Here is a 27428-nt window from a genome sequence, read left to right as displayed (position 1 = left end):
TTGTTGCTTAAAATATAAATATCACAAAATTATGGGTTTTTTTCCTCAAAGTGACAGACCACCAGAGTTATGCTCGGTTTTTTGGCGAATTTTGACACACCAAGCTCAAAAGGTTGCCCATCATTGTAAAAGTTGAGGGAGGGTTTTTATTTATGTCAGTAAATGATCTCTTCAAAGTATTTTATCTTTAATTTCTTAAAAAATTGAAGTAAAAACAAAAATGAAGTCTTTGTGCCTGTTATACCAATTCATAGCCTCCTATACTATTTCTTAGATACTGTATATCACTTAATTTAATAATATGAAATATTTATATAATATGATTAATAATCTCAAGACATCAAATAAAAAGAAATACATTGCATGCTTTTTATCAGGAGCTAAAATAACACTGGACTTGGTAGATGGGTACAACTCTGCCATTTGTACTTCTGAAACGGAAAATTTTTCAAGTCAAGTATAAGATGTTACATTTAATTCTATTAAATTTCCTTCTGTTTAATTTTCCCAGAGACTTCTCTTAAGAAGAAATGAATAATTTCATCTCAGTCAAATTTCCAGCACCAACAACTCAATAGTATAAGAAATGTACCTATTTATATGATTAAAAGAAAAAAAAACATTTTAAAACTCACAAAATATGCCTGTGGAAATAAAGTAAAGGACCAATAACTCTCTCAGGCATTAATCAACAACATATAGAATGTGACAGATTTTACCTGCTCCACCTTTCCAGCCTAGTAACAATGGCTTTTATCTTGTGCCTTCTAAGCAGTGATCTCATATGATCCCTCCACTCCTGAAGTAGGGTTTAGGTTAGGCCAGTGATGGTGAACCTTTTAGAGACTGTGTGCTATGCCCCAACTTGCCACCGAGTGCTGGGAGTACCCTTTCCCCCTCACCTCACACAGGGAATGGGAGAAAGTAATCCCATTGGGCTGCTGGGTGAAGGAGTGGGTGAAGTAAGAAATGTTCAGTGAGTGTAGAGAGGGAGAGGGGAGCAACCCAAGTGCCCTGTGTTCTTCCATTGGGCTGCTGGGCAGCGGGGTGATTGATGTGAAAAAATGTTGTCAGGACCAGTGGAGAGGGAGAAGGGAGCAACTCTGCCTAATTCCCTTTGCCTTTCTAGTAACAAACTCTGGGGGAGGTGGGGGAGGGCAGCACACATGCCCACAGAGAATGGTCTACATGCCATCTTTGACACCTGTGCCATAAGTTTGCCATCACTGGGTTAGGGGAAGAGGACTTGGTAGTACAGAGAATTTGCCCACCTTGATAGAAAAAGCAGGCAACAGAAAAAGTAAAGGGAGAAATGGAACCAAGTCTACAAAGTGGGCTAGAGTAAAGAGACCACCTCAACAAGGTAAAAAGAATGCATTGATCCCACTGTGATGTATCTTTTTCAAGTTTCCAAAGCAAAGTTGATGCCCATACCACTAACACAAGAGTGAAAATCATTAAAGCCTCCTAACATCAGTAGTCAAGATGAAAGAAAATTAACAACAGTTGACAGAGGAGACACTGAATACTCAAGGTGATTGATTCAAAATTATCTGGAACAATAAAGAAAAAGGCAGGAAGGCAAGAAAGTCCAGAGAAGAGATCCTTCCTGCCTTTTTCTTTATTGTTCCAGATAATTTTGAAAAAATATATATATATATAGTCCAAATTAATAGCCTAATGATTCACAAAGTGAAAACTGAAAAAAACAAGTTGGAAAAGGATATAATCTAATTAATAATAATATATAGTAAAATGTACTTACTAGAATATGTTAAATGAAATAGAAAGCAAAAATTCTCAAAGACACCTCAAAAAGCAGGAAACCCCATAATAATTCAAGAAATAAAAAACATAAAAGTAAAGAAAGAGGAAAGATTAGAAAACTTTAAGCAGAGCTTTGGGAAGAAATTGAAGCTCAAAAAGAAATAATCAACAAAACAAATAAGAGATTAGACAGTTTAGAGTATATGACATAGCAATTCATTCAAACTACAAAGAATTCTGAAAAAATAATAGCTGAGTTGGAATACCAAAATACAGAGGTAAAAGAGAACTTTAGAGAACAAAATTTTTCAGAAAACACAATAGAAGAAAATGACTTTGAAGATAAGATTTGTAGGAATAATTTAAAGTTAACATATTTCAAGAGAAAAACAAATGGTGAACTATTACATTTAATTTCATATTCTAGACTTTCCAAACCTTTTTGCCTTCTCAGTATGTCATACAATATGTTTGTTCTCTCTCTTAGTTTTGTGTCATTGCCTGTGGAAGAAGGATTAGATTCATTCTACTTATTACCTAAGGGCACAAGTAGGAAGAAGGTATAAAGGTGAAAGAGAAGATATAAAATGTATATAAAAAGAGAAACTTCTTGAAAATTAAAATTAAAACTTTCCAAAGAAGAACAAGTTGTTTTAAAGGGCTAGGTTTGGTTTTCTCTCACTTGATGCCTTCAAGGAAAAGCTAGATGACTTGTTACTGTTGTAATGAAAATGTCAAAAGTTAACATGAATTTCTATTTCTTAAGCAATACAGGCCTCAAAAGAGGGGACATGTATAAATACTGTGGAAGTGGCTGGCTTCAATTCTGATCTTTCCCATAAAAACATGGACTGTGCAGTGAATATGAGTACAGAAAAGACTTAGAAGTGAAGATGTCTGGACTAGACTAAAGGAAAATATATGATTCTGTTTAAAGATGAAATTACATAGAATGCAAATCATTTCTTAAATCCTTACTATGGTCCTAGCATTGTGATAAGAAAAAAAAATTCATGTTTCTTCTCAATAGGAGATTACATTCAAGTTGAGGAAGGCCAGAGATAAATATAACCAGATGTAAGTTATCTTACTTATTTAATATGAATGAATAGTATTTTGAGGTGTTCTATGTTAGGTTTGATCATTGGCAATTTCTCTTTCCCAGAATTATCTGCCTGCTGCTAGAAGTCTCTATCTGAGAAAGATTTGGCATTAAGCTAATCTAGACATAGAAATCTGCCAAAGTTTGACTGAACTTAGACATAAAGCCTTGCAGACATGCCTGACTTGGAATATCTTGACTCAGAGAGTACCATCAACTCAGATTTCATAGCTTGAAAGAGCCTGTGCAGATGTAGAAATGAGGAAACTGAGGTCTAGAATGGTTACTTTGTGGTAGGTAGCAGAACTGAAATTCTACTCCTACTCATATGCTATATATAAATACAGGAGGACGAAATTGTGCAGTCTTGTTGACTAGATCTACAGAAAATTTACATTACCTAATCTCAAATACAACATCACTCCAGCAAGACAATCTTTTCAGTCCTTCCTGGTGGGTCATCTGTACCTTTAAAATAATCTCCCAACTAACTTCTCGAGCTATTGTTCTATATATCTTTCTCAACCAAATTCCTAGAAAATGTTATGTACAGGAGTTGCCTCCACTTTATGTGTCTTTATTCACTTCCCAACCATCTCTGATCTGGCTTCTAATATCATCACTCAACTAAAACTGCTATTAATAAACAAGCAATGATCTCTTCATTGCCAAAAATAACTTTTTTTTTCAGTCCTCACTTTTCTTGATCTCTCTGAAGCTTCAACATTGCTGATCACCCTAACTTCCTCTTTACAGCCTCCTCCATGAGTTTTCATGACACTTATCACAGGGATCTTCTCCTACTTGTTTGGCCACACCTCAATCTCTCTTTGTGGGAGCTTCATCCAGGAAAAACTCACTAAACTGTAGTAATACCCCAAAGTTCCTGGGTCCTTTTCCCTCTATATATTCTCAACCAGGACCATTTATTTATTTTAATTACCATCTCTCTCTCTCTCTCTCTCTCTCTCTCTCTCTATATATATATATATATATATATATATATATATATATATATATATTTCCCATAACTATAACCAGTTCTTGTCCCTACCTTGAATTCCAGTCCTCTATCATCAACTGTCTACTATATATTTCAAATTTTATGTCCTGTAGACATCTCAAATTCAACATATTCAAAATAAAGCTCATCATTTCTCCTCTCAAACCCATCCCTTTGCCAAACATTTTTTTTCTATCATCCTTATAGTCACTCAAAGTCAGTACTATAGCATGATCAGTAACTTCTCACACTCTCACAAAAAAACATTCAAACTGGATTATAACTACCTCTGCATCATCCATTCAATCTATCTGCCCCCTCAGTCACCACTCTAATTCAGGGTCTCATTATTTCATTATCTCTCATTTGGACAGTGAAGAGGCAATAGCCTGCTCTGTGATGTCCCTGTCTCATGTATTTCATCACTGTGATGGATTCTCCATATAGCTGCCAAAGTGATTTTCCAAAAATATAGTTCTGACTATGATTCTTCCCTTCTCCAATGTAGAAGCAGTTAGGACACACTTAGCCTAAAGTCAGAAATATCTAAAATGAGATCTGAGGGCAGACACTAATTAGCTTAATGCCCCAAGGCAAATCACTTAATCTGTTTGCCTCAGTTTCCTTAGTTTTAAAATGGAAATATTTCACAGGGTGGTGGTGAGGATCAAATGGGAAAATATGTGTAAAATGCTTAGCTTAATGCCTGGTCCATAGTAGATCCTTAATAAATGCGTATTTCTTTCTCCTTCCCCTACCAATGACTTTATCATTAAGTAGAAACTCCATCTCAAACTTAAAGCCTTTTACAACTTGATCCCACATTAGCTCACTAGTCTTTTTACACATTACTTGTCTTCACCCACTCTATAATCCATCCAAAATGGCCTAGTTAGAATTCCTCTGTGTCATAAATAGACTTCCTCCTCATCTTTGTCTCTCTAGATCTCTGTTTCTCACAAAGCTGAGCTCAGCTATTACATTCTTCATGATGATTTTCCTGACATCTTCCAGGTATTCATTCTTCCCTCTTCAAATTACTTTATATTTATTTCATAGATAGCTATATCTGTACTTATTATCTCCCTATAAAGTATCTAAGCACCTTGAAAGCGGAGAATTTATTTTTTAATCTTTGTATTCCCAGGCCCTGAAATAGGGCCTACACATAGCAGGTTTTAAATAAACATTTATTAATTGAACAATTTAATATAATATCATTTTCATTACATCCTTTTTCCTCTGCTAGGGTCATCAATCAGAACCTCAAGCCAGTTGGTCATGAGGGAAAAAAAAGAAAAGGAAAAACTACTATGAGTAAAAGAATAAGAAACAAAAATGATCCCTCCCCACAGGGGGTTTGTTAAGGAAATTTACCTTATAGAGGATTTAAGATAGTAAGTTTTATAGAACAATTATAAAGAATGTCTTCTGCTTTGGTTGTACTTCTTTACCACCAGAGAATAATAATAAACATCAGGTTAATAAGTACTAGTATCTAAAAGGCTGGGGTATATCCAACAATATTTTTTTTCTTAATTCTTTATTTAGAGAATATAGTAATGAAGAATGGACTCTCTTGGATACTGAACTTTATTTTATGTTGAAATGGGTAATTCAGGAAAGTTATGTAATGCCCTTCTCTCATATTCCAACAAATCTGTGATCATATCAATACAAGTATGCTTTTCAAATAAAAAAATCACCTTTCACAAAGATTAAATTTACCTAAAGTATCAAATGACATCTCAAACAATCTCCTTCTCTTAAAATACCTTGTCCTGATGACAACTCTTTTCTGCATTATCTTCTATATTATAATGTAAGCTCTTTGAGGGAAGAAGTTGTCTCTGCTTTTATATATGTATCTCCAGCACTTAGCAAATAATAATTGCTTTATAAATGGTCATTCATTCATTCATTCAGTCAGTCATTTATGATAGAACCACTGATAATGGTTTAAAAATAAGACTTCTCTTACTACTCCCATTTCTTGTTCAAGACCTTGCTCTTTCTAGTTGGGGGCCTCTAAAAACCTTACTTTTTCTGTCATTTAAGATAATAATAACCTAAGGCTAGCTATTTTTCATTTGTAATTCTATTCCATTAAAGCCACCAATTCTATATAGGGAGAACTATTATAAGTATTTGTAAGTGCCCCAGAATCTTTAAAGTACTATCTAAATGCTATATATCATCACCATCATAATTATTATAATTGTTAAGTATATATGTGATATAAAAATTAAATTTGTTAATACTTCAGGGGATAATAATGTTTGTCACAAGTGGCACCTGAAGTATGACATGGAACTGCATTATAGACTTATTTACTTTCCAATATATCCATTTTACCAATAAACATTAATTTTCAGAGTTTTTAAAAAAAAGATATACTATATATTATTCATTTGATGGTATATTAGATTAAATTATTATTTTGTTTTAAATAGTAACTGAGTTCTCAAAATAAATCTATATCTGACAGATTGACGAGAAGAAAGGTTGTCAAATCACCTTCTCAAAGATAATATTTTTATTTTCTAGGGATGATGAAGAAAGGGTTAAGAAGACTTAATTGAATTTGGCAATGTACTCAGGTTAGACTGATTCCCTCAAAGGTCCTTCCTAACCTTAGGATTCCTTGATTTTCAGTCAGATGGTCTTCTGAGAATCAGCAATTCAAGAAACAATTATATTCTCAATCACACTTATTATCAGACATGTTTACCTGTCACTATATTTGGCATGTTTTCAAACAGATAAAGGTTGACTATATCAAACTTTATAAGAAGATTGATCCAAAGACTTAAAATAATTTCTCCATCTTGTCTTTGAGAATATTTGCTGGCTAATTATATTTTCATTCATTTCCCACTGAAATACAATTCCCTTTCAATTACCAGGGAGAGAAAAATATCAAATTAGAAGGATTTAGGCAGTGCAAAATCAAAATCAGTCACTATAAATTAATGAATCGATGTTTCACACATTTCTCTTCAACTAATAAACCAAGTTCATAAAATGAACAATTTTACTTCTTATAAATGAAAAAGATAGTAAAGTGTAGAATAAGAAAAACTGTTACAATAGGCAGCTTTGTCAATGAAGAAACATAGGGAACTCTGAACGCCAAAGGAATTAAACATTTAGAATATCTGTTGCCCAGAATGTTCCCTCTCCTCACTACCAATATGAAAAACACATGTTTTCACTTTTCAGATTTGGCAACTCATCCTACATAAAACTTTGAATGATTCCTTTCTCCTAAAAATTTTTAGTATTCTCCTCTCCTCTATGTAATATTTAAAGTTTTATTTTCTATATATTTTGTATTTACTTATTTATTAGCATGCTAAGTTTCTTGAGAGGAGGGAAAGTATAGTTTTTGTCTATTCTGAATACATAGTAATCTTAGTCATAGTAGGCATTAATAATTATGGTAAATTAAACAATCAAAAAATTTAACTAAAATCATTAGGGTCCTGTGAGAATATACATTTTTAATCTTGAAAAATAGATATTATGTGGCATATTCAGTTTGTGAATAGTTCAAACAGCATTATCTATTTCTTGGGAGGCTGATCTAAATGGAAAATGACCAGTATGACTTATAATGTGCTCATTATATTGCTTTTGTTGAAAGATCTATGGACAGCCATTAAACAGACATTTTTCCTGACAAATCCTCCATAAGATATAGTTTTTCTCATGGAATTTGTGTAATCTGATAGGCAAGGTCATAGTAAAATTTTAGAGAATGTTTTCCAATAAATAAATAGCTCTTTTGCTACCTGGTTATTTACTGTATGCAATTGTATTATTACTACAAGTTTCCTGAAAAGGAACATATGACTAATATAAGAGAGCTGCTGATTCACAAAGCTCTAGAAATTATAAGCTTTATTGCAAAATAAGGTCCATGATGATGCACCAGTAACTATTAGTGGTACCTTTCACCATACACTCTCAGGATATTGGCAGAAACTATTGTTTCCCAGCTTAACTAACTCACACTGTTAGCTGACATTTATATATTCTGGCGTTATAGCCCCACCTTGGCATAAACAAGTTGCACTGTAGAGTTTACTTCCCAGGAGGCAATCACTGCTATTTTATGATCAAAAGAAGTCTGTGAACCCAGGGTCCTAAAACTAGAGCTCTTGAAAACATACCAGGCTATTATCTTCAAAATTCAGCTCAGATATACAATTAGATCACAGCAAAAGCATTTGTTCAAATAGCATATTAGGAATAGTAGTTACGAAATATTTTCCCAGTAAACCTAAGATTCCCCAAACACACTTTGTAAGAAGAGTAAGTACATAGATAAAATTCATTGGTAGGGAGAGACAGATATAGGAAATACATATATGGCCATGGTAACCCATGCTTCTAGTACCATTGTGTCTCAGTATAATTTCTTTTTCATGGTATCCCCACAATATTTCTCCTTGCTAAATAAATTGCTCACTTCGGATCACTGGGCATGTCCAGTTTCTCTTGAATCAATAGTTGACTCTATTCTCTGCTTCCTGGGCTTAAATTCCTTGGAGCTGCCTCTGTTATTTCTCTAATTCCATGGGCTTGCTCTCTACTTGGTACAGTTTCCAAGACATGTACATCAGATACAAAGTACAATGACAGTAGAGGAAGGGAAAGAAATTTGCCTCCTGTTGCCATCTGATTGAGGCATAAGAGATAAGGCAAAGTGTTTTCCCCTTACATAATCTGGATTCTTCCTCTCTATATTGTTTCCTAACTAAAGCTGTTTCTAGAGCTGACAAGCTAGTTTTTTAAAGGCCAACAGGGATATAATCAGTCTTTGACCAACCAATAGCAAGATGTTCTCCTATTCTTTCAAAGGAAACTTCATCACACAGCTTAACAATAGTCCATTCTAATAGTAATATAGTAAGTGACAAGGGCAGGATTCAAAGCCAGATCTTTCTGACTTTTAGTCCAATGTCAATAGGGAGAAATTAGACACTGTCAGAAAATAGAATTAGGATTAATTATTCACACAAATAGTTACTACAAAAACATCACTGTGCTCTATTGTAGTATATAATGCAGAGTATTTTTTTTCTGTCTCTACACAGTCTGCCTGTCAACAAGAAGTAATCTATGAAACTAGTCTTTAAACACTGATTAATTTGTCTTTTCTAGAATCCACCATTATAAAAAAATTATAATTGCTTTCATCCTAACAGGTTCCAACTGCCTAGTTCTGCTTATTTATTTCACTTTCTTATTACAATAGGGCAGGCACAATGTCAAAGTGATTGCTGGCAGAAACTTCCCCAGGTGTTCTGTTTTGAATATCAATTTCATTCAGAACATGTTATCCCAACAGATACAAAAGCTGAAATATCACCTGCTAGAGTAGCACACATAAAAGTCTTCACATTTTGTAACTAGGAGCAGGAAATGCTGAAAATCTAATCAGATTAAAATCCCAAACATGTGCAAGACTGTGGAAGTATTTTACATAGACAGTGACCATCACAACTGACACCTGTAAAAAACACAAAAAAATGCAGCCATCAATTTGGCACTAGCTTACTATTAATTCTTTACTAGATTTATACCTTCTAAATAGAAAAAAAACAGAGTGCCAGAGGGGTTTGGGGAGCAAGAGGAATCCCTCTGCTTTGAAGCTGACAAAAAGAGAAAATTAAGTATAGCCAAATGTACAAACCAAACTTAAACTCATGATTCATATTTAAGTTACATATTTACTTTAAAATTTGAAATAACTACAGATAAAATGACTGACTACTCTAGGATCTGAGTCATGTGGTTTCTAGAATCTAAAATCAATTATACAAAGAAAGTCTATTTCAGGAGCCCTGATAATATAAAATTGTTGTAGATTCTAAGATACACCAGGTACTCAGAGATACTTTTTGGATTCTCATATGAAGATCTTGAGACCTGTCACTGTTATCTGGCTCAACATGCAGCAATATCCAGCAAAATGTGCAATATCTTCTGAGGGGCAGGTAGAGGAAAGAACATAGTGTCTAAATGTATTGCTAAGAAAGGATGACACCATCCTTGAGTTAGTTAGAAATCTGGGAAATCAACATACAAATTTTAACACACTTTTGTGCTAAAATAGGGAGTTTAATGCAATAACCACAAACTTATATTAATAAGTTCATTATATTTCTCAATCGCCATGCTTAATAATGCATTTTAAATTATTTGTAATTTTGAAGTTGACAATATTAGAATATCATAGTTTACAGAGCTAATAAGTCACCTTAGGGATGATATTACAACCAAGGAAACTGTGTAGTAGTGAGGTCATGTTATTTACTTAACATCTGAGAGAGCAAAAAAACATTCAAAGCCAGGATTTTAACTCAAAATCCACTACTCTTTACACTTTATCATATTACTTAAATGTGTTACTTCTACTGAAGCCCAAATGGATAATTCTCTTACCACTTACAGAATATGTTTAATTCTTGGTGCCATATTTTAGGAAAGACACTAGATAATCTGCTGAGTGTTTGGAACAAGATCATTTTGGGTTCATGACATAGGAGGATTGGTTGAATATAATAATTATTAATGTTTATATAGTACATTATGGCTTATATGCATTTATGTTCTCTAATATATTATGAGGAAGGGTAATATTAACTCCATTTTATACATGAGGAAAGTAAGACTTAATAATGTTGAATTACTTTTCCAAAGTCACACAGATAATAAGTATCTGTTGAGAATGGTCCCATATATTTCTATTCCAAGTAAGTAACCTACTGCAAATACATTACCAAGGCTAAAGAAACTAAGGATGCTAAGTCTGGAGGAGGAAAGCCATAGAAGGAATGTGATGTTTATCTTTTTCTTAAATCTAGGAGACAGACCTAGGAGCAACATGTAAAAGGGGTAGGGAGGGAGGAGAGAAGAGTTAATTTGATCTTGATGGGAAGAAAAACTTGCAAACAATTAAATTTATTGTGAAGTGGAATGGGCTGCCTTAGGAGGCTGTAGATTCCCTTTCATTTGAACTCTTAAAGCAAAGGTCAGATGACCAGTTGTAGAATGTGTTGCAGAGTAGATTTTTGTTTGGGCATGGATTGGATTAGATGGCCTTAGAAATCCATTTCCACTTCTTTGATTCTGTAACTCTGTGGCGTGATGAGGACATGAAATTTCAAAAGCCTAAGCATCGATAGCTTCTCCCAATATAGTCAAGCCAGGTGACAAATAGTATGTCTGAGAAGTAGCATAGTTAAATTTAGAGAGATTTAACCCAAGATTGATCCCAAGGTGCAGAATTCTGGCCACAGGATCATTCAACCATCTACTAAATCTAGACCTATGTTAGTGGGGGGGGGGGGGGAGGAGTTATATAAAGGAAATCCACAAGTTCTTGAAGCACTGGCATTATACCAGCATATTTATAATTAGTTTTAAGTAATCCAGTTCAGTTACAGAAAATACAAGAAGTCAAAGCAGAGATTGGGATTGTCATGTATTGACTGACAGCATGCCTTTTTATGGAGAGAAGAGTAACAAGATGAGAGAAAGCTAGAAATAGACACTGAAAGAGAAGTAAATTTGAGTCTGCTGGACTTGCTGTCATAAAGATCTGAGTTCAAATCTAGCCTCAGACACTAGCTGTGTTGGGCAAGTCATTTCACAAACAAATCAATATGCTTCAAGTTCCTGATCTATAAAATAAGGATAATGATAGCTCTTTAGTTGCCAGAGTTATGAAGATCAAATGAGATATGTTTGTAAAGTACTTAACACAGTAACTGGGATATAGAGAGCATCATGTAAATGCTAACTATTCTATATTATCTCAATGAAGCCTTATTCTTGGAGATAAGAGCTACAGTTATTATTTCTGCCTCACAGATGGAAAAAACAACAACTAAGGTTTAAAAGAAGCAACATCCTTTGACCACAGTCACATATCTAATAAGTGTCAGAGGTAGGATTTGAACTTAATTCCAAATCTATTACTCTCTCCACATGTCCAGGACAAAGAATATTCCATGCAAGCTGCCTCATAGAGCTATAGGCTGTGAGCAGGAACCAAGGATGCATCATGGAAAACCTTAGGCAAGGCTCTAACTCCTTCTTGCTTGATTTCCTCAAATGGAATGTTATAGATGTTAAGATTTAGCTTATCTAGCATCCTATGGTAACATAGATAAGATAAGCTCCATACCCCACAAGAATTCAACCATTCAATATCATAGCAACATTTATTTTCCACTTGGGAAAAATAATACCTTCTATGTAATTTTCATAAAAACCCAGATTTAAGTTTTTTAAAAATTTTTTTTCAGAAAAAGAAGCTCACTAATGCCTTGAATCTAGAAAATAAACTGTTTAGAGAAAGTGCCATAAAGAAACCTCCACTGAATCAGAAGATCCAGAATGAACTTTGTGATATAAACAATTGAACTGAAGTGGTTTAACACATTTATTCTGAATGTCAACTATTACACCAAAGGGGACTACCCACTAATTGGTTTTTTGTCAGTGCGCCTAGCAAACAATGTCTTTGCTCTCTCTCTTCTATTTCCCTCTTATCTCTAACTATTGTAGCTTCCTCTTACAAAGTGCAATATTGAATGTACCTGTAGCTAGAAGATCTTTAGAGGTATAAACTGGATATGTTAAATTATTCATTAGAGAGACTAGGTCCCAAAGAACCACAGGTGGGATTGTGAAGCTAGGATAAACTCTCCCCTTGCCTATTTTTAAATTAATCAACAAAATTTGAAAAAAACTCTACTTAATGTTAAGTAGAGGAGGTCCACAAACCACTTATTAAAGTGGGTGACAACTCCAAAAGCAACTGACTACCCTCTGGGCAGAACTAAGAAAATTTAAAGATTGCAATTGGCTCCCATAAAGTGGAGCAAGGGACAGGAAGTGATGTGGGAAAAAGGACTATCAAAGTCCTGAATTTTCTGTCCAAGGGAGTCTTTGGCCTGAATCTTGGGCTTGGAGGATCTTGGACTAAGACTGTGGCTTGGGGCTACAATTTTAGACTTCAACCTGGGACGCTGGCTCTTGGACAGTTTCTGGTAAGACTGCTCCTGGATCTTCTCCTTTGGAGCTTTGCTTGGGTGAGTGAGAAGCTGACCCTCCTTTCCTGGCATCTGGAGAGATTAGTTGTGGAGAGGCCTTCACCTCTTGGAGGAGGCCATGTGGGTGGAACTTCTGTTTAATTCACCACTGGGTACTTTGGCTGAGGATTAACAAGTCCTTGTGAACTGACCCAGGGACTAGAGCAACATTTAGGGTGATAGGCTAGAAATCTTCTCTACTCTATTTTATATTTCACTACTTTCACTTCTTCCACTTTTTTGTAAATCAAATTACTAAAAGTCATTTTGGCTTGAGCTATAATATTTCTAAATTGGCAACCACAGTATTATCTTAAAATTCTCATATATTTAGTCAAACTCTTAATTTAATTCCTTACACTTGCCAAAAGGTCATGTGAACAGTAAACTCTCTGGATATCTGTCTGACTATTATGGTACAAAACATTTAAAACCACAACAAAACACAATTTATTGCTAACTAGTCTCTGTTAACTTTTGACATTACTTTCAAAGCTCTGTATGTATTTCCTTTATAAAAGTGATAACACAGACACTAGTACTAGGATATTTCAGACTCTGAGATAACAAAGGTCTCCTGTAATAAAAAAAAAACAACTTTTAATACATTTAAAATTTCTTGAAGCAGCATGTACAAAATACAATATAATATATATTAGTGTGATAGTGTAAGAGAGGATATGAATGTATACCCAAGCCTTTGGGAATATATACATTTCTCAGGTATGGAAATTTTCCACCTGCACACTTTTTATCAAAGGCAACCTATCAATAAATGATTCCATGTCAATTGAGAGGGTCAAAGGAAGGAAAGCTGTCATATAAATCTGTCTTCAACCAACATATCCCAGTATTGGTCTAGGAATTCCTTAAGTCACTGATGATATTTCTTAGCCCCAACAAACAGAGGAGGCCATCCCTCAGCATCTTTTCTCCTCACCCTGGATTCTAAATATTCTAATTCAGTTATTTGTAAATGAGGTGCTTGTTAAAGGCCAGGTTGAACTAGATGGTCTCTTTCACCACTGAGATTCTGTGGTTCACTGACTCATTCAGTAGTAGTATAACATGTGGCATATATATGTAGATGGTGAGACAGCTGCTTATACAACAATTTCACTTTCTGAACCGTAAGAGTCGAGTCATCAACAAGCCTGCGTGTCCTAAGTATAGAATTCCTTCACAATCAGATGTGATCTGGATTGAACTCATTAACATTTTCTCATCTATAACAATAATCACTAGCAGTATGAATTACCAGGATTTACTATTCTGTAAAATTTTAGAGGAAATTTAAACTATTATTAATAAAGTTATAATATGCCAAGCTATATTCCATTTGGCAAGTATATCCATCCCAGGATACACACTCATAATGTACATTGTTATCCTACCACTGTCAAAGTCAAAATCTGTCCCAATATCTTAATATATAGAAAAGGTTTCCACTTAGTTATTGCTTTTGACTTAAACTGTTTAAAAATTCCCAATAATGTCTAAAGAAATCTTGAGTTTGAATTGCTTATGTTTAATTATTTCAAAACATGAATAGAAAAAGTCTGCTTTCAAGCTTATAATTAGGCTACCTCACCTTTTCCTGGACCTGTTCTCTTTTCACTTTTGCAATTACCATCTATGGCAGGTCTTAAGACTCAAAAAATTGAAATAATAGGGAAATGTGGATAAAGAGAGATGTTTTCATAATTTACTTCATTTGCCTATTAAATTCCCTCAAAAGTTAAAAGATTCTTCAGGAAATTTGAATGAAAGAAATTCATAAAATATCAAGCATTAAAAAAGGTGCAAAAACATAATTCAAAGATGCTCATTTGAAGTCTGAAACTCAATATTTGGCATCCAAGGAATTTATAGACATCCAGATCTTTTAACTTACATGAAAGGGAAAAGAGAGGGAGAAGTGACCACTGAAGAGGGACTCTGATTTGAAATTAATCAAATCTAATTCCCCACTCATTATTTTTCTGCCTAAATACACCTACCCTCCAAACTCCTGTCTTACTGTGGAAGGCACCACTAATCTCTCATTATCTCAGGCTAACAACCTAGTTGTCATCCTCGACTCCTCATATTTCATCTCCCATATCCAATCTATTGTTGAAGTCTGTCAATTTTACTGTTACATCATCTTTCCATGTTCTTTTCTCACCTCAGATGACTGCTACCTTCCTGGCACATGACTTCATCACCTTACATTTAGACTATTGCAATGGCATGCTTATAGGAATACCTATTTTTAGACTCCCTTCAATCCAATTTCCATTCCACCACCAAAGTGATTTTCTGAAAGGATAGGTGCAACACCATCATTTCCAGACTAATGAATTAAAATGGCTCTCTTTAATCTTTATTATTTTTCAAAGAAAAATAATATGTTTTCTTCTTTACACCTGGTTTATTCTTTGATTTAATTGATTAACTTAATGAAGAGTCCACATAAACTTCACTCATACATAAATGAGGAAACAGTTCAGGATAAGAAGGCTTTCTTTTTACTTCCAAAGGATATATAGTGGCACTCAAGCCTAGATTTTATGTCTTTTGGCTCTCAGGCAGTATTCTGCATAGCATGCTATTAGGTTAGGCTACCCAGGAAAAATCTTTGTCAGGCTAGTAAAAGATGGATAGTTAGATGTTAATGCTGTTGTTGATGACATTGATGATGTTGTTGATGATAATGACAATGATGATGTTGATGATGTGGATGATGATGTGGATGACATTGTGGTTGATGCTGATGATGATTTTTATGGTCTTGATGAGGTTTTTGATGATATAGATATTGTTGATGATGACATTGATGTTGATAATGATGTTGATGGTCTTGATGTTGATGTTTTGGATGTTGATGTTGATGTTGATGATGTTCTTGCTGCTGCTGCTGATGATGGTTGAATTTAGAGTTGGAGTTGGAGGGTTTTCCTCCATTCGAACCTTTCCCATTGTGATTATTAAAATTTTCTTGGATACTGTCTCCAATCTCTTTCACTCTTCCATTGTATTGGTCTTCTCCCAACCTCTCCCCATGCACTTCTTTATGATATATACATTTACCGCATTTTATATTTATTTTATTTGTCTTTATTTATCTCTTTTCCCATTTCTGTTACTATAATCCTCTTATTTACCCCTAGTTTTTTATATTGACGCATCATCCTATACAGTTTGTCACTGTACCCTCTAAGTATACTTCTTCTAGGCACTCTGATGATAATAACAATTTTTAAGAGTCACCAATATCATCTTTTCTTATATGAATACAAATCATTTGAACTTATTGGGTACCTTAAATTTTTTTTTCCCCTTTCTTAATTACATTTTGGTGATTCTCTCGAGTTCTGTGTTTGGACATCAAAATTTCTGTTTTACTTTGTACTTTTCTTTATGAATGCTGTGAAGTCTTCTATTTTATTAAATGACCATACATTCCCCTAAAAGAATATAGTCAGTCTTGCTGGGTAGTTGATTCTTGGTTGTAAACCCAGTTCCATTGCTTTGTGGAATATCATATTCCATGCCTTCCCGTCCTTCAGTGTGGATGCAGCCAGGTACTATATTATCCTAACTGTGGTACCATGATATCTGAATGGTTTCTTCTTAGTAGCTTGTAATATTTTTGTCTTGGTCTTGTAGTTCTTGAATTTGGCTATAACATTTCCAGGCATTGTCAATTGAGAATTGAATGCAGAAGGTGATCTGTGGATTCTTTAAATCTCCACTTTTCCCTCTTATTTGAGAATGTTAGGGCAGTTTTCTTGGATATTTTCCTGTAGAACAATGTCCAGACTTTTGCTTTTTTCATAATCTTCTGGTAGTTCAATAATTCTCAAATTGTCTTTCCTAGATCTATTTTCCAGGTCTATATTTTTTTCAATGAGGTGTGTCATATTTACCTCAATTTTTTCATTCTTTTGATTTTGCTTTATAGACTCTTCATGCCTTGTGAAGTCATTTGCTTCTAGTTGTTGGACTCTAATTTTTAAAGACTAGATTTCATCCCTGGCTTTTTGGTCATCCTTCTCTTTCTGGTCTGTTTTTCTTTATAGGTCATCTTTTACTTTCTTTACCTCCTTTTCAAGCTAGTCAATCCTGGCTTTCAAGAAAATATTTTCTTGTTTTAGTTCATGTGCCTCTGTTTCCAGATGACTTATTTTGCTTTTTAAGTTATTTTCCCAACTGTCTTCAGTCCCTCTTAATTATTTTTTGAATTGTGTTTAGAGTTCTTGAAAGCCTGAGTCCAATTTGCTGAAGTTTCTGAGTTTTTTCTTGGTGTTCCTTGGTCCTCCTCTGTTCCATTTACTCTTTTTTTATTACTTGGATAGAAGCTGTCTATTGTAATTTCTTTTTTTTTCTCTTTCTGTTGTTTACTCATATTTTTTTTCCTTCTTTGTCCCTTGCTGTAATCTTGCTCCTCTGATTATTTCCTGGATCTGTGGGTTTGGCCTATTCTGTTCTGAAGAGGCTTCTTCTCTGCTCTGCTAATTGACTAGATTAGGCTGGTGGAGTATTAATGAGCCCTGAGGTCAGATCTTCCCCAGCTGGCAGCAGAAACTGAAGATGTAGGTGAAGGTATGGAGACTGAAGGGATCTATTATCAAGGTATTCTGTTGCAATTGCAGCCTTCACCCTGTGATCTTAGTCAGCAGGATTCTTACTTCAGCTCTCATTGTAGTTGGTGGGTGAAGGGTGTTGGAGATTAAGTTTCCCTGCCCTCTAAAGGCTTCTTATCTGCCCTATTGATAGACTAGATTAAGCCAGTGTGGAGTTGATCTGTGTAACTGGATGTACCCTGAGGCCAAAACCTCAAAAAGAGGAGGGTCAAGATGGATAGTAGTTGCTCTGACTAGGCTGCCCTCCCCTCATGCCTCTCCTCCAGCTGCCTCCCTGCCAGCTGTGGTTAAAGCCCTGAGTATGGCACAGCTGGGGCAGCAAGAAATTTGCTCAGTGCTGGAGCCCTTGCCTGAGACTCCAGCAACCACCTGAGACTCAGCAAAGTAGGTGGGGGAAGGGTCCAAGGATCTTCCTTCTTCCTTTTTCTTAAACCTGAGAATTCAGTCTTCTCTGCATACCTTTTAAATGAATGGAGTAGGAGGGTCTCCCTGTTCTGTCCTGTTGTTATATTTGGTTTTATGTCCCCTCAAAACACTTTGTTTTTAATTGGTGTTGAAGGGTTTTCACAGAGGTCTGGACTTTTACTGCTTCTAAGTGGCCATCTTCCAAAATAATGATTTATAATCTTTATTATTAAAAACAAAATTTTTTAGCATTCAAAGTCCTCCATAATCAACTGAATTCCCAAACCTCCCAACCTTTTAAGTCTTTTTACATCTCCCTTCCACCTATGTACTCTTTAATCTAGTGACACTGGATTTCTTTCATTCCTTATAGAATAGATCTGGAATGTACCTGCACAGTAATACTAGAAATCTATCACATTAAATATTTTGATAATATTATTAGCCAAGAACAAACTCAATAGAAGATAAATTTTATCAGCATGTTGCTACATAAAAGTGGGCATCTCTGAATAAACTGCTCATGTAAGTAGATATTAATTCATGACTCTTAAGAGGAATTATACTCTGTATCCTCAAGTTTTAGTCCTAATACAATTTTTAAAAAACCATTATCATTACACACAAATAGTCTACAATTTCTTAAGTATGAATAGTTAGTCAAGGGCAGAAGTTATTAGAAAACAAGTTAGAATTATTATATGTGAATGAAATAAAAAGTGCTATAGGAGATATGAGTATTGAAAGTTAATATCTTACTAGAAAGATCAGGTAAGACTACAAGGCTTTAGAGATAAAATGAATCTTATACTTGGCTCTTAGACTAGTCAGAGCTCCATAGCACTGAGCACACTCAGACCTCTGGGGCAGCAGTGGTTGCAATGAAGATAGGCTCAGGTCAAAAAAAAACACCTTGCAAACCAGGACCTAGACAAATTCAGGATCCTGGGATGCGGGCTACACAAATAAAAAAAAACACTACAGACCTATCCTGGGAAATCCCAGGCCCTGGAGGTGAGGTTTGGAGCTCCATAGTACTGTGCACACTCTAGCCACTGAGGTAGTCAAGGAGAAAATATCACAAGTCACCAGAAAGAACAACTCAGATATCATGGAGCCCCAGTCTGAATTACATAGGATCTGGCAGCATTGTAAGAGGCATAAGTTTAAAAGTAGGCATGTAAGCAGGCTAGGAAAAGCCTTAGCTGGAGGTCATGGACATTCTGAATGGATTGCAGGGGAAGGAGGAAGTGGCTTGTGCCTGAGAAGGACTCCATGGTGGTTAGCACAAACTGTTGCTGACCCTGGGAGATCTCAGAGCTAGGGGAGTTGTATCCAGATTCCCTGGGATCCTGAGAGTGGTGAAGGCTTACAGCAGAGGACATCGGACCTGCAGAGCAGCACCAAGTAGGGAAGTGGTTTGTGATCTTGTGGACAGCATTGCAAACTATCTCTCCCTACCTTGATACCTTGGATCACCTGTTCTGGTGGAGTTGACTCCTGGCATTCTGAATCCATCCCTGGATTAGCCGTGAGATCCCAAGTAAAGCACCCTCAGGTCCTCAGCTAAGCTGACCAAACCTGGCTGGAACCAAGTTTGGAGGAACTTTTCCCTTGTGACTCCAGTACATCTTTCTTCAGGCCCTGTCTTGCTTAGATCATAGGAGAGTGTAGTCCTTTCCCTGCCCCTGTGGTTTGCCCTTAGCTTTTAAGTGTAGTAAACCCTATTTCCATCCTTAATCTTAGTTTGTCCTTGATTAGATGTGTTGCCTTCACTTATAAACTCCTGCCTTATTTTGCTGATTACCATAGGCCTAGTCTTGGTGCTTCAGAGTGGCAGTTGGACCTAACAACCAATTCAGTAACAGACACCCCTTTGCTGTTAAACTTTAGTCTCCCAACTTGTTGGGACCCTTCCTGTCATTTCTGTCTCCCACACACCCACTTTTTACTGTTTAAGGCACATTTCCCTGGTTTCTCCCTTAACAGAATCCACACTGAAGGACAGTAGGGCTTGCAATATGATATTCCAGAAGGCAAGAGAACTGGGTCTACAACCAAGTATCACCTATGCAAAACTGACTATATATTTTCAATGGAATGTATGAGCATTTAATAAAATAGAAGACTTCCAAGCATTCCTGAAGAAAAGACCAGACTTAAACAGAAAATCTGATGTCCAAATACAAAATTCAAAAGAATGTTGTGGGTGAAAAAGGGAGGATGGGAAAGGTAGGGAAAAGGTGAGAAGGTAGTCAGGCCTTCCCAGTCCCAGTAGGGAAATTACCCGGAGCCCTTTGGAGGTGGACTTTGGAGCAGATCAGAATTGGGCTAGACTCTAAGGATATTTAGATGCTTTTATTTAGGGTTTAAAAAGAAAGGTTTGGGAAAGCCAGGGAAAAGCAGACCTCCAGCAGCTAGCTGGGACCAAAACTCTTGGGGGCAAAAGTCTTTCTGGAGAAAGAGAAGCTCCAGAAAAGGTGTGCTCCTCCATTGCAGGAAAAAGGCCCCTCAGGAAAAAGGCTCTCTGGAGAAAAAGGTGCTCTCCTCAGTTGCAGGAAAAAGGTGCCAAAACCCACCCTCTCTCTTCTTTTTAAACTTTCTCAGACACCTCCCACAAAGGAAGTGGGAGGTGTGTGAGGAATTTGAGGTAGAGAATCCTGGGAGACGTAGTCTCCCAGGGTCTCCCAGGTTTAAAGCTATTCCAAAATGCAAAAAAAAAAAACATAAAAAGGTAAATAAGAAAGAGAACAAATTTAAGGGCTTCAACAAGGTCAAATTGATTATATTCCTATATGGAAATATATCTATAACTTTCCAAGTTTTCCCTAAATAGATCTAATTCTTTATCTTTTCTTTTATTTCTTTTAATATCCGCTCTATCCACTCTTACAATCTTTAGCATCCGTTTATTTTACTTCTTTCATCTCTAGGAGTCATAATACCTTGGTACAGCGCTAGAATAACCTGAGTTCAAGTCCCATCTCTTACACCTAATTACTCTGTAAACTTGGGTAAGTCAATTAACCCTATATTCTTTTTTTAAACAAGTAAACACACTTTTAGTAATCATTTTCTGATTTTTAAAAATTTATATTCTCCTCCTTCCCTCTTTTTCCTTCTTCCTCAGATAATAGGTAATATGATGCAGACTGTACATGTGCTATCATGTAATATATATTTCCATGTTCATCATGTGAAAAAAGACACTTGTCAATTATATCATGAATATTCATGATAGAAATGAAGTGAAAAATGGAATGATTCAATCTGTATTCAAAATCTATCAGTTACTTCTGTAGTGGTAGAAAACCTTTTTTGTCATGAGTCCCTTAAAGTTTTCAGGGATCCTAGCATTATTGAAAACAGTTAATTCATTTACAGTTGATCATCATGCACAATTCTATTACTATGTACAAATGTTTTCCTGTTTCTGCTCACTTTACTCTGTATCACTTCATATATGTCTTTCCAGGTATGTGTGTGTGTGTGTGTGTGTGTGTGTGTGATTATCTTGTTCATCTTTTCTTATTGCTCAAAACTATCATAGTACAATCATATGCCACAATTTGTTCATCTATTCCCAATTAATGGACATCACTTCAGTTTTCAATTATTTGACACCACAAGGGGGCTGCTATAAATATTTTTGTATACGTAGATCCTTGTCCCCAAGTTGTGATCTCTTTGGTATACAAACCTAGGAATGCTATTGCTTGGCTAAAGGGGATGCATAGTTTTATGGCCCTTTGAGCTTATATAATCTTTGAGTTCTAAGAATATATGTTGTATAGAAGATGCCAATTTCCTTTTAGTAGAGGACGTTTCCTCTTTTGGGAGTTTTGTAGTCTAATTACATCACAAGTCTAGTCTCTATCCCTATCCGTTTATTATTATTCTGGATTTTTCGAGGCTTTTAAAAAATCTTTGTTTCTTTATTGATTTATGAATTGTCTTCTTTTTGCTCATTTCTTTGGAGATTTTCCCACTCTCAAACAGGCCATTTGACTCTCATAAAATCCATAAGTGGGAAGAGTAGTAGTTCACTAGAAGTGGCAGAAAATCATGCTATATCTCTTGAAGTGAGATAGCAATCTGGCCAACAGTTTGACTTTCCTGGACCAGAATCATAGAGGAAAGGGGAAGTCTTATGCTGATATTTTTATAACAAACATAATACTCTGCTATGGTTCTTCTGTAGCTACAGAGAAAGCTTTACAGATAAGGAACTTGATCTCACATCTGCTATCCTGATGTAGCTATTCCCATTTGCAACATTCCCAGGAGGGATTAAATAGAGCATCAAAAATATTTTTTATCCTCATTCAAACTTTCCCTTACCTATATAGCTTTCCTTGTGCTAAATTATGCCACCTGACCACTTTTTGATCCTGAAGAATTCCTGAAGTTGAGGATCATTTCCCAGAAATTATAGATCTCTGAGCCCTAAAGCAAGGAGATTGAAAAAATAATTCCCGTATGTCCAAATCTAATGTTTTATACTATACTATGCCTCTTAAATCACTTAGGTTGTCAACTATTCAGAATCTCTGTAAAAATATAATAGAGTAGACAACAGATTCAGAATTCTCAAATTAATTTAGGCACTACAACATTCAGAAACAGTAATAGATTGCCCAGGTTAATATCTGAAATTTGGTCATCAGTCAAGGAGAAGCAGGCCCCATATAAGAACTGGCAGAGAGTTTCAGAGTTTGGGAAGAATCAGTTTTGAACATCCTAATGGACTAAGGGAAGGGAAAGAGAAGAAAGTAACTCTGGGCAATTTGAGAGCCTTTCCATTGCTATTACATAAATTAGCCTGAAAACTTTCTGCATTGGCAGGGTAAAATGCAATATAATTCCAAGAGAATTGGAATATGCTTCCCAGAAGGTAATCATTGTAGTCTTTGGAGTACTGAGTTCATTTTCTTTATAATTCAGAGCAAAAGTACATTGTAGTAGGAGAGCACTGAACATGAAATCAAAAGAACTGGATATCTTTATAACCCTGGCCAAGACATTTAACTTTTTGGAGTCTTGGTTTTCTCATCTATAAATTGAGGCTATTTATTGTATGTACCTCCTGAGGTATTAAGAAGTAATTACTGTGCAAACTTTAAGGTCCTATATAACTGTGAGTTGTTATTAAATCATGATGATGATGACTAAGAATGAAGAAGATGATGATGATGTGCTGGTGGTGCTAATTTCTGTGATTTACAAGATATTTAAGGTGTTGTACTATGGGTCTATTTCCTTGGGGTGGGGAAGGGTGGTAGTAGCTTTGTCTTATTTTGAGGGGAACAAAAAAACAGACAAGGATTTATGCTAGCAACCATCAGGGAAAACTAAGCTCAGTTACTTATTTCTTATCTGAAACTTCATGCTATGACCATAGCTTTTTCCTTAACAGTTTGCCCACTTAGTCACTAACACAAACTATATATATGTTTACTAGTGAAAAGATCTCAGGTCAAATGAAAGTCATTTCAAATCACATTGCTATATATGAGTGGAAATGCAAGCAGAGGAACATATTTGAAATTAGAGGACAACTTTATAATACAATGATTACCATTTTGGAAGATCCTTTCTTAAACAATTTTCTAAAGAGTTGAGTACATTAGTTTCTGAGGGTTTTTTCCTTAAGGTAATAAGAATCAGGAGATTCAAAATTATTATAGAAGAAGAGTTCTCAAGTGAAACTTTAGCAAAAGTTGAAGATATTCAGTAACTAAAATATAGAAAGGTAAAATGGAAAACCTTTTGATAGATGCAAAATTGATATGCCCCTCTCTAGAAAAGGTGGAAGACTTGAACAACCTAATTGCATATGAAAAGGTTAGGATCAAATTCATACCTTTACTCCTAGGTTCCCATCTACAAAGGATTCCCAAAAGGATTTGGGGGGTAAAATGACTAAACCAAAATTAATTATATGAAGGCAACATGAAGCAGCTTATAGAAGGAAGAAAACTTTTGATTCAGGCAGAAATATATGACATAAAAGGCTATATGTCTCTGATATTTAGCCTGGAGATAACACCTTCAGAGATGAGACTCTGAAGAAGAGTGAAAGAAGTTTTGAAGCACTCTAGTGGAAATGAGCATGATAACACTTTGGCTGAATAGAGAATTGTACCACTTAGATAGGAGGGACCTACATGGCTCAGTGGATAAAGCACTGGGTCTGGAGTGAGAAAGACATGTGTTCAGATATGGCCTCAAACATTTAGTTTGTTGTGTGAGCCTGAGTAAATCACTTACTCTCTGTTTATCTTAATCTTCTGGTGAAATAAATGGCAAACTACTCTAGTATCTTTGCCAGTGATGTGCTCCATGGGATCACAAAGTGTTTCAACAGAACTGAACAACATCCACCCTGATGAGTCACTGGCTCAGGCTGGAAAATAAAATACCACTGCATATCCAAAAACAAACCCAGATAACTAGTGGGTGAGCCTTTCCAGAAAAGACACCACAATTTAGGAAGTAGAAACCCAGCAAAGTCTGATTCATCAGACCATTGGAGATATTGTCTTGCAAAGAGCCAGGCCAGATAAAAAATGATCCAACTCACAGCAAAAACTGATGACCCAATAGAGACAGAGGGGATTTTGACACCTTGAAGTACTGGAATTGTGAATTGTCTTGGCCAAAAGAGTCCCCTACATGTTTGTGTACTCTTTTGTTCTTTAAGTTCATACTTACTGTTTCTCCCCCAACTCACTGGGTATATTGGTGGAAAGTCTGTCCTCTTGGCTGGAGGAACCACTTTGTAACTACAATTTTTCTTATATCATTTGAGTGAATGACTTTGCTAATAAAGTACACTAATGAGGAAATGTGATTTAGCCTTCAGGGGAAGAGGCACTCAGAGAATTAGCCTTAGAGTCCAGGGAATAGTAGTAGCTTTTAGCTGCTTCCCTAGGTACCCAACTAGTCATTGACAGTGTAAATTGGATAAGTTAGCCCCTAGAGTGCATTTTCGGCCTAACTAGGACAAATATTGCAAGATTGTCTAGAAGTAAAAGTTGTCTTTTGTGAAATGGAATCCATTTCATAATTTTTTTTAATCATCATGAAAACAATGAGTAGAAGAAATGAGTTCAATTTAAATGACAAATGCAGTCTTTAGTCAGGCAAAAACAAAAGAAGTGAACTTGACTTTCAGCAAATATACATGAAAAAGAGGATTTATGTAAAAACCAACAGCAATTTAGTTTGCAAAATAATTTATATTATAATCATTTTAAATAACAAATTTCCTGATCACCCTGCCCTCACATGTAGCTAGTTGGAAAGGCATTGTGTACCTTGGTGAGCTGGAGTAAGGGCTACCAGTAGGATAACATTCTTATATAGCTTCATTATCTTGAAATCTGATATCATCATCCTCTATCTGCCCTCCTTCTAAGCAGTAAGCATCCTAGGATTAAAGGGCAGCAAATTAAGCTGTATCAAAATGCCACTGTACTAGCAAAGGGGATAAATAAAATGAACCTTTCATCTTTGTCCCAAAACACACACATTTTATAACAAAAGTTACAGGAAATATACCTATGTGTTGTTCTTAAACAGGGAAAAATGTGAAAAAAGATTTCAGACTCTCTATTGATATTTAAAATGGGGATTTCTGGAATTGGGGCTTCCTACCAGTTTAATCATTAAGGAATCATTTACTATGCTGGATTAACTTACTGTTACCTACTGTTTTTCTTATCTTATTAGCTTTGCAGGTATTTAACTACTTTTTCACCTTTACAATGTCAGTATACATTGCTTTAAACCAGGATTTTCTTCTTTACCTCTCTTTAGCAGAGAAGAAACATTCATACCCTTTCTTTTAGCTTATTTTCAAGAAGAGAACAACTCTTTGAGGATTGTCTATTTGTTGGGGTTTTTTTTCTGTCACTAGTATTGTTACTAATTATGATGATACTCACATTTAATAATACTTGATGGTTTACAAAGCACTTTCTATACATTATCTCATTTGATCCTCACAACAATCCTATGAGACTGGTGTATCATTATCCCTATTTTATGGACAAGAAAATTGAGACTTAATTGAGTTGTCTTGAATCTCATAGCGAATTTTCCTATAATGAGTAATAAGTGAGTGAACCAGGATTTGACCCAAGTTTTTTTAAACCAACACACCCTATATCTAGAAACAGAACTAGTTAAAAAACAAATCTGAAGCACTGAGGTGGGAGTTGGAGAGAGAGGACAAAAATAAGAGAAACTCCTGGAATGGATGGGACAGAGAACTGAGAAGGATGCTTAGAAGTCCAACTCTGCAACTGGTGGATTGGCCAGACTAAGAGAACAGGGATTATGCACAATTCTTAATTTCCCTTCCTTTTTTTGTACATTAGTCTTGTCCCAATAAATCCTAACCAGAATCTATAAACAAAGCTAGAATCATGAAACAAATATTGGAGTATGAACTTTTTTGAAGGGGAGAAAAAAGGCAGAAGTAAGGGAAAAGGAGAATTTTTTTTGTAGTGAAAGTACTGAAAACATGGAACTGAAGAAAAACTCCTGTGGCCACTTGGCTAAGGAATCAAGTGCCTGAATCCATTTCACTTGTAAGGGACATTTGGACATGTGGAAATCAGAAGCTAACTATTTTCCATGTATCACTGCAGTGCCTAACATAACATTAGACACCATAGAGAATGCATAATAAGCAGGTGAAGGTCTCTTCCAGTTTTATATCTCTGACACTATGATATTATGATTGATTGATTTCATGACATAATTCAAGGAAGCTTCTAAAAATACAGCCAAGTAAAGTCTGTGAAGATACGGTGTATTCATTTCTCTTCAAATGAACTAATTTTTTAGTGGAGTGTTCAAAGATAAATAAATGTCAAGAAAACAAAATATATAAGTGATGATTTCTTTTTCCTAGGATTCAGTAAAATGCAAAGCAACAAGAATCACCTAATTGTATAAGAAATGAGATCATTTGCCTTAACTAGGATCATTGCATTAGTGAAATGGAAAGGATTTTAGAAATAGTTTTGTTCCTTCATTTTATTGAGGAATATACCAATAAGTAACTTGCCCCATCATAGAAAGTACTGAGATCAGTTTTCTAGACCCAATCTCTGATGCACATTATTATTCAGACATACAAGAATTTCTGATTTGTTGAAATAATATGCCATCTTTACAAGAGGACATAAACTGGTGCTATCTGAAGCAAATTGCCTCAAAGAAACTTCTAGGTTAAATATCTAGATTGATAGAAAAGGTACTTGACTGAAGAACTGCACATAGGTTATAAGGATATCATTTGCACATCCTGATTTCTTTAGCATAAGACCTTTTATTGGTAATGTTGGGTCTGTATATAGATTACTTAAAGCTGATCCTATCTGACTAAATTCATAAGATTT

General features: G+C 35.4%; 1 protein-coding gene across 1 annotated transcript in view; it reads right to left on the bottom strand.

Annotated features, from left to right (window-relative positions):
- The window catches only part of MACROD2 (mono-ADP ribosylhydrolase 2), a 2270665-nt gene that overhangs the window by 1827804 nt on the left and 415433 nt on the right, over positions 1-27428 (bottom strand). The gene's annotated exons all lie outside the window — the stretch shown is intronic.

The sequence above is a fragment of the Gracilinanus agilis genome, chromosome 2 (assembly GCF_016433145.1).
Source record: "Gracilinanus agilis isolate LMUSP501 chromosome 2, AgileGrace, whole genome shotgun sequence".
NCBI classification, from domain to species: Eukaryota; Metazoa; Chordata; class Mammalia; order Didelphimorphia; family Didelphidae; genus Gracilinanus; species Gracilinanus agilis.
Note: the sequence above shows the minus strand (reverse complement) of the source record. Positions and strands in the feature narration are given on the sequence as shown.